This window comes from Drosophila miranda (genome assembly GCF_003369915.1).
Source record: "Drosophila miranda strain MSH22 chromosome Y unlocalized genomic scaffold, D.miranda_PacBio2.1 Contig_Y1_pilon, whole genome shotgun sequence".
Classification (NCBI taxonomy): Eukaryota; Metazoa; Arthropoda; class Insecta; order Diptera; family Drosophilidae; genus Drosophila; species Drosophila miranda.
This window is the reverse complement of record NW_022881603.1, coordinates 30,496,078-30,502,632: the sequence shown is the minus strand read 5'-3', so window position 1 is coordinate 30,502,632 and position 6,555 is coordinate 30,496,078. Positions and strand designations below refer to the sequence as shown.

The 6,555-nt window shown below is 46.1% G+C and overlaps 1 long non-coding RNA gene across 1 annotated transcript; it reads right to left on the bottom strand.

Moving 5' to 3' along the window:
• Positions 1-2,817: 2,817 nt before the first annotated feature.
• On the bottom strand, positions 2,818-3,886 carry LOC117192058. The gene is made up of 2 exons (XR_004474179.1): positions 3,509-3,886; positions 2,818-3,450 (listed from the first exon to the last, which is right to left on the bottom strand). It is a non-coding gene; the product is annotated as an uncharacterized LOC117192058 (long non-coding RNA).
• Positions 3,887-6,555: the final 2,669 nt, after the last annotated feature.

The window sequence follows — 6,555 nt, the reverse complement described above, 5'->3', positions numbered from 1 at the left end:
TTAAATCTTGTTGGCAATGCAGCCTCAGCAGGAAAGGGAATCGGGGTTAGTGCACTATACTGCGCTCTGGGCTCAGCTCGCCGGATGGGGTCGGGGTCTTTCCTATCCCTATACTTCCTTGTTCTCGCCATATTATAAAAATTTAAGTGCACTGACACAGAATCTACTTTGATCAAAACAAAAAAAAACAAATGTAATCAATCCCCGGTCGGCATAGATGGCAAGAAGGAATCCGGTAGTCGCGTATTTAATTTAGTGATACTAGGTGTAGGAGATCACTAGTTCCTCTATACCCTCCCTACCTTCGGCAATGCGTGGAACGATGTTGGCATGGCCCCTAACGTAACTACCGCTGCATTATTACACTCGATGCATCATTGGCATTATGTACTTAGACAGAATGGTTGTTATTTATTCCAAATTCATGTCAATTCAAAATAGTTCTATTAATCAAGATTCAAAAGATTCATATATAACTAAAGGTGCATTAACTTAAGAATATAAAATACAATTCATAGCAAAACTGAGCCTTTTTACTCACGAAGGTCAACATTTCCATTCAATACGAAATTAATGATCATTACCAAATTCAAACACTTTCCTTGACGAGCTCGTTGGGCCCAATGAACTGCTTCGGTAGCTGTGGAACAATATTAATTATATAAAAATAGTAAAGAATTAAAGAATGATATTTTGGCCGACATTGCCAGAGTGAATCAAGGCTTAACATTGAGTTGATTAGGAAAGGACTTAAGACATATGATAAAGAAATTAATTCTATAGGAAAGATATTCCTTAATATAACTGTATATGTTTATATGATTTTACAGTTAAAGTCAAATTTAATTGAAGTGCAAACACAAGAATGCAAGCAAAAGAAAAGAACAAGACAAAGCAAAGAGAATGTCGATGATCAAATTAATGCACGTTTATATGTGTGTGCATACGCACGCATGTGTCCGAATTCTCTTCGAACGAAAGCTCGCTCTTGGCGCTATCTTGGTGAGCTATCACGCTCTCCCTTTCATTACGCTGCACCGCTGCTATACCCTGCTATTTCGCGGGTATGTTCGTACTCACGAATCGATGATCACATGTTGTCCACGACACAGGTCACCCTAGATTCCGATTCCTGATCTTGTATTCACGTCTTCTGCACAATTTTAGCTGACATAAATTTCCACTTTAATTCCTAGGCGTTGTCGATTCCGCATCAAGGATGTTGAGTTGCATCTCGCAAGATACGATTAGAGGGCATTCAAAAGTCGATACAGATCGTCCGTACAACGGAAACGCTGGTAATTCGAAGCGGCCAAAAAGAAGACACTGGAGGTTGCGTGGGGGGGTTAGGCGTGAGAGCGCCAAAGCACGGCAGACCTCCAGTGACCAAGAGATTCTGTAATAGATTCGGAATTCAGTGAATGTACCAAACCTGCTTTCCTCTATAATCAACTTCTTTTTCTCTACGTAGCACTTTGCACTTTCACCACACAATATATGTAGCTTGATCTTGCTTTTTAGTCGATTCTCCGCCGACTTGCAGTTATGTAATTTGGTATGTATTATGTAATACAGGGACACGTGAACTTCCACTAGAGTTTGGCACTATTGGCACAGGCACAACCGAAGTGTTTTGGGAGAAAAATGGAATTGATCCGCGTGTTCACCGTCGCTGTCGGCTTAAGCGGCATAGACGAGCTTTAACGGGACCCTTCCATGGAATTCGGTCTCGAGAGACGAAAAAGAACATTCGAGCAATTAAAGCTCCATATTCGAAGTAGCTGTTTTTAAAGCCTTGGTGTTCGAACTAATCAAGTTGGCGCGTGATTTGAATCTGCTTTATATCTGGGAAATTATTAGGGAATTTAATCTGGGTTTGCTTCACTGGCCACTACAAGCTCTGGCAAATGGTCGAGATAAGATTTTATATAAAAAATTAAATCGCGTACGAGTAGGGTAGGATACTAGGAAACGGGATACCGGGGGTCAAAGGGACAGATCAGCATGGATACGTAAACGAAAAAGATCACCGGTCAGATCTTTGTCGGCTGCGGTATCGCCCATTGGCGAGAACGCCCACCCTACCATGATCCTTCAGGGCCACCTATTAACAATCAGGATCCCTCCAACAAAGACTGCGGTGGGTCACATCTCCGTCAGACGAGGTTGCATGGTTCCGATATAAGATATTTAGCCTTGGTTAACTTCCAAACTAACTTTATTTAAGCAATCCATAGTTCTTCATTTAAATCCCTATAAAACCTAACGCTAATAGAATTTAGTCCCTACTATAAGCCTGCTATTCGATATTGTCTTACATTTATAGGGTATTACTATACAGCATATACTGGGGAAAGAATATCATAGGGGCGAGGTAGGGTATAATGATCTTAAATCTATAAAAATGATTAGTAGTAGGTATATATAAATGCACGAGCTAGGTTATGTGTTCATCATAGGAACAAGAAAACTTCAAACTTCATTACGTAAACTTGGTCAGTGCCAAAACCAGACAAAAATAGGGTATATGGAAAATCGCTTAAAGGCATGAGTAATATGTGTATAAAACCGTGATCATGGTTGAAGACCAACGAATAGTCACCGCACATTCATTCTTTTCAGATGGCTTACTTGGTTCAGGATAATCACTTACGATACGATTAATAGCTTTGACTCCCACCCAGAAAGATCTTTCGTTGTGTGTTGGATGAGATGATTTGATGGGTGGAGGAGTATGATGATGTGTGTGATTGTGATGAGTATCTGCATAGATGATGAGATGAGTGCGTGGCAACCAAAATAAAAAAACTGTAAAAATAATCGGTATTAATACACTACTCATTTGTTCAAGTTCGATTTAGCCCATGGATAGGAATTCCCTTTTTGTTTATACCGGATTTAATTGGCTGTTGCAAATTTTTTTTCGTATCAAAAGAACGTAGTTAAACAGAAAGCGGATAAAAAAACAGGGTTTCGCATATCGGGTCTAATGTCGAAAGAAAGATAGAAAGTATAACTAAATCCGAGGCGGGGTCGATGCTTCCCGCCTGGAGACCGAGTTCCTACTCGAGGTCTGAAGGTGGCACACGATTGTACCGGGCGCCGGTAAATTCTGCTGCTTCCGATGCCAAGGGTCAATGACCGCGGTCCATCTGCGGCGTGAGGTTAGGTACACCCGCACACTTGATGGCTCGTGGGGCGACTGGTGTATTTGAAGAGTCAGTCAGATCATCCCCATGGCTCGAACGGGTCCCGGCGACGCTTGCAGAGTCCGCCGATCGGGTTTACTGGAGGAGCAAGGCCATGCCCTCGGCTACCGCCTCATCCGAATTTCAAACGGTGGGGGTTTAACCGGTGGTACGGGTACGGGGCCAATAGAGGTCTTCGGGAATAACCAATCCGTAACTTCTAGACCAGCGTTTCAATACGTAGATACTAGTGGTGCTAATCCTACGAGGAAAGAACAGAACATATTTCAACGGGTCGCTGTAGCTGGGTGGATAATTACCTCAACAGAATTGCACCACTGTTTCGAAAAATTTTAGTACACTGTGGGCGCTCGTTTTCCCAAATGGTCGAACGGCTGCCCCAGCCTTGGCAATATATAACTGGCGCGTCCACTCAAATTAAATGATCACTTTGAGCCGCACTTGGCACTTGCACTAGGCTTTGACTTTGGCTTGACCTTGGTTTATAGAACTGGGTCAGCTCTACAAGACTTCTTTTTCCACTGCCGGTCACTCTGACGGTCACGAGGAGAAAAAGAAAGAGGCTGGGGCGACTAAGTACAGCAACCCACGTTTTTTCCACACTTTCTATGGTCTTCTTCTGTTATACAGAATCCAGACACAGCAATATTTAATAAAATATAGTGCATGGCAGAAAAATTGCACATCAAAGCGTTGCCGCTTGGTCGCAAAACAGCTGTTGATAAGCTTTATCAAAGCTCAAAAGATCTTCAACTCGAATTTTTTTACGGCCTAGTTTTAGGCTGTAATTTTGGGAGTTAGCCGTGGGTAATTAAAATACAAGAAGGCACGACAAGCGTCGAATATTACAAGCTGTTCTATAGCAAAGGACAAATGGATTTCCCCCATAAAATGGATCAAACCACTTATCGTTTATTAACCTTCCTTAATATGGAAATTTCCTAATTTCCTGTTGACAACATATAAATTTCTTCGCTCTTTGTTATCCCCAACAATCTCTGAATTCTGTTATGCCTTATACTCCTTTAGCGTATTATAAATTTTCAGCGAGGGCTGCCCACAACAAAATCAGCAACAAGCATCGTTTATTTTTTTGTTGATTTGTTTTTTATGAGCAAATTGTGCAAATATCTTAGAGCCGGCAGAAAAACTCTGACAACTAGATAAATTTAAATGAATTTCTGAGACTCATAATCTGACAGCGAAATGGTCGATCAGAGATCAGCAACTAGTTTTTAGACCACTGCATCTGTAGACCAGGCTTCAACCTCAGCCTCAGCTTCAGTTCCAGCTTCAGCTCCAGCTCTAGCTCAAGCTCTGGCTGTATCTGGAGTCATCAAAGCTGACCACCGCCAGCGGAGCAAACTCCTGACGCATTGTCAATAAGCTGACGACGAGGTACGGACATGGACACAGAGACACAGAGAGCGATGATACAAAAGCAATGCCAATCATGCAGGTATTTTACACCATGCCTTGGTCTCGGATGCCGCCGCCGTCGTCGCCGTCGTCGTCTAAGCCAAAAAAGCCAGAGATCCAGTGAGCTAGCGAGCCAGATCCCCATTCAGAGACAGGCAACACCAAGAGCCAAGCGAATGCGAAGGCGAAGGTGTGAAATAGTTGGACCCGGACCAAACCATGCCTCACAACACCGCACCTCTTCGCATCGCACCTCATCCACACCTCATCGCCCAACCGGACTCGTTTCAGGCAGCTTCGCTTGTCGCCATTGATTGTCAGCGCGTGTTCTCTCCCAGCCAAAGACAATGGCGTTGATGGATGGATGGATGGATGGTCAGCACTGGGGCCTGTCCCAGCGAGGAAGAGGGAAGCTCTGGCCTGCTCTGGAGTCGTCGCCTCCCCGCCCCTACTCTGACTTATCGCTTGATCTGTGAGTGCTTAACAAATGCTTTACGCTAATGACAATTTTGTTATACATTTTATGCATGCACATACAGACACAGACGCAGACAGATACAAGGGACACGCACTGCTTGAGGCCTTCGCTGCGTTGGACGTAGCATTGTTGTATCAGGGGACCGCGAATACCTTCAACAGGGGTGGCTCTGGGTCAGTCATCGACCTTACATTCGCCTCTAGCAGCCTTTCCCCTCTGTCCACCTGGCGCCTGGGGAACCACTATACGGCCAGCGACCACGAGGCAGTGGTGTTCTCGATAGGCGGAGAAGGTGGTTGCAGACTGACCAGGGCAACGCAGACAATCCGGAGAGCAGCCTACAATCCCGAATCAATGCGGATTCCAAGGTTCTTGGAGGCGCTGAGGAATATGGAGGTCGGAGGCTCAGCTCAACAGATGGTCAACCAGCTTCTGGAGTCCCTACTGCTCGCATGCGATGCCAGTATGAGTCGCAAGAGGCCATTCAAGGGTAAGCAATCGCCGACCTATTGGTGGAATGACGAGATCCAGGAGGCCAGACGCACTTGCCTGTCAGCTAGAAGGCGATATCAACGGGCTCGCAGAAGGAGTGGCACTAGCTGGCCAAGGCTACAGGCGGAGTACTGCGGAGCTAGAAAAGCCCTAAAGAACGCCATCAAGGAGAGCAAGAGGGAGTGCTTCCTGCAGCTTTGCGACTCAGCCGAGAAGGATCCGTGGGGACGTGCCTACAAGACGGTAATGAAGCGAATTCATGGCAGCAACGCGGGGTCGCCGTCTGACCCAGACCAGTTGCGGACGATTGTTGAGGCATTGTTCCCATCCGGGGCTCACGGTCTTGCCAGCAGTGCCGTCGCACACCAGCCTGCATACTCGGTCGAACCGGTCACGGAGGACGAAATCGTCGCCCTGGCCCAAAGCTTAAGGGCCAAGAAGGCTCCAGGCCCTGATGGAATCCCCAACCGTGCGGTAAAACTGGCGATGGCATACAACCCGCACGAGTTTGCTAAGGCATTCACGCAGTGCCTGCGGGAAGGACTATTTCCGCCGCAGTGGAAGTTGCAACACCTGGTGCTCTTGCCAAAGCCAGGAAAGCCGACGGACGATCCCTCCTCGTTTCGACCGATTTGCTTAATCGACTCGCTGGGGAAGACTCTGGAACAGATAATCCGTAGAAGACTAGACAACGCCGTCGAGGATGCTGGGGGACTTTCACCAAACCAATACGGCTTCAGGAGTGGGAGGGCAACGGTGGACGCCATAGGCAGGGTAGTTGACATAGCCTCCAAGGCAGTGGAGGGAACTCGATGGAAGGGCGGCAAGAAGGAATACTGCCTGATTGTCACCCTAGACATCAGGAACGCCTTCAATACGGTGAAGTGGGAGTGCATCCTGGACTCACTTAACCGGCGCGGTGTACCCCAATACCTTCATGCAATCGTAAGGAGCTAC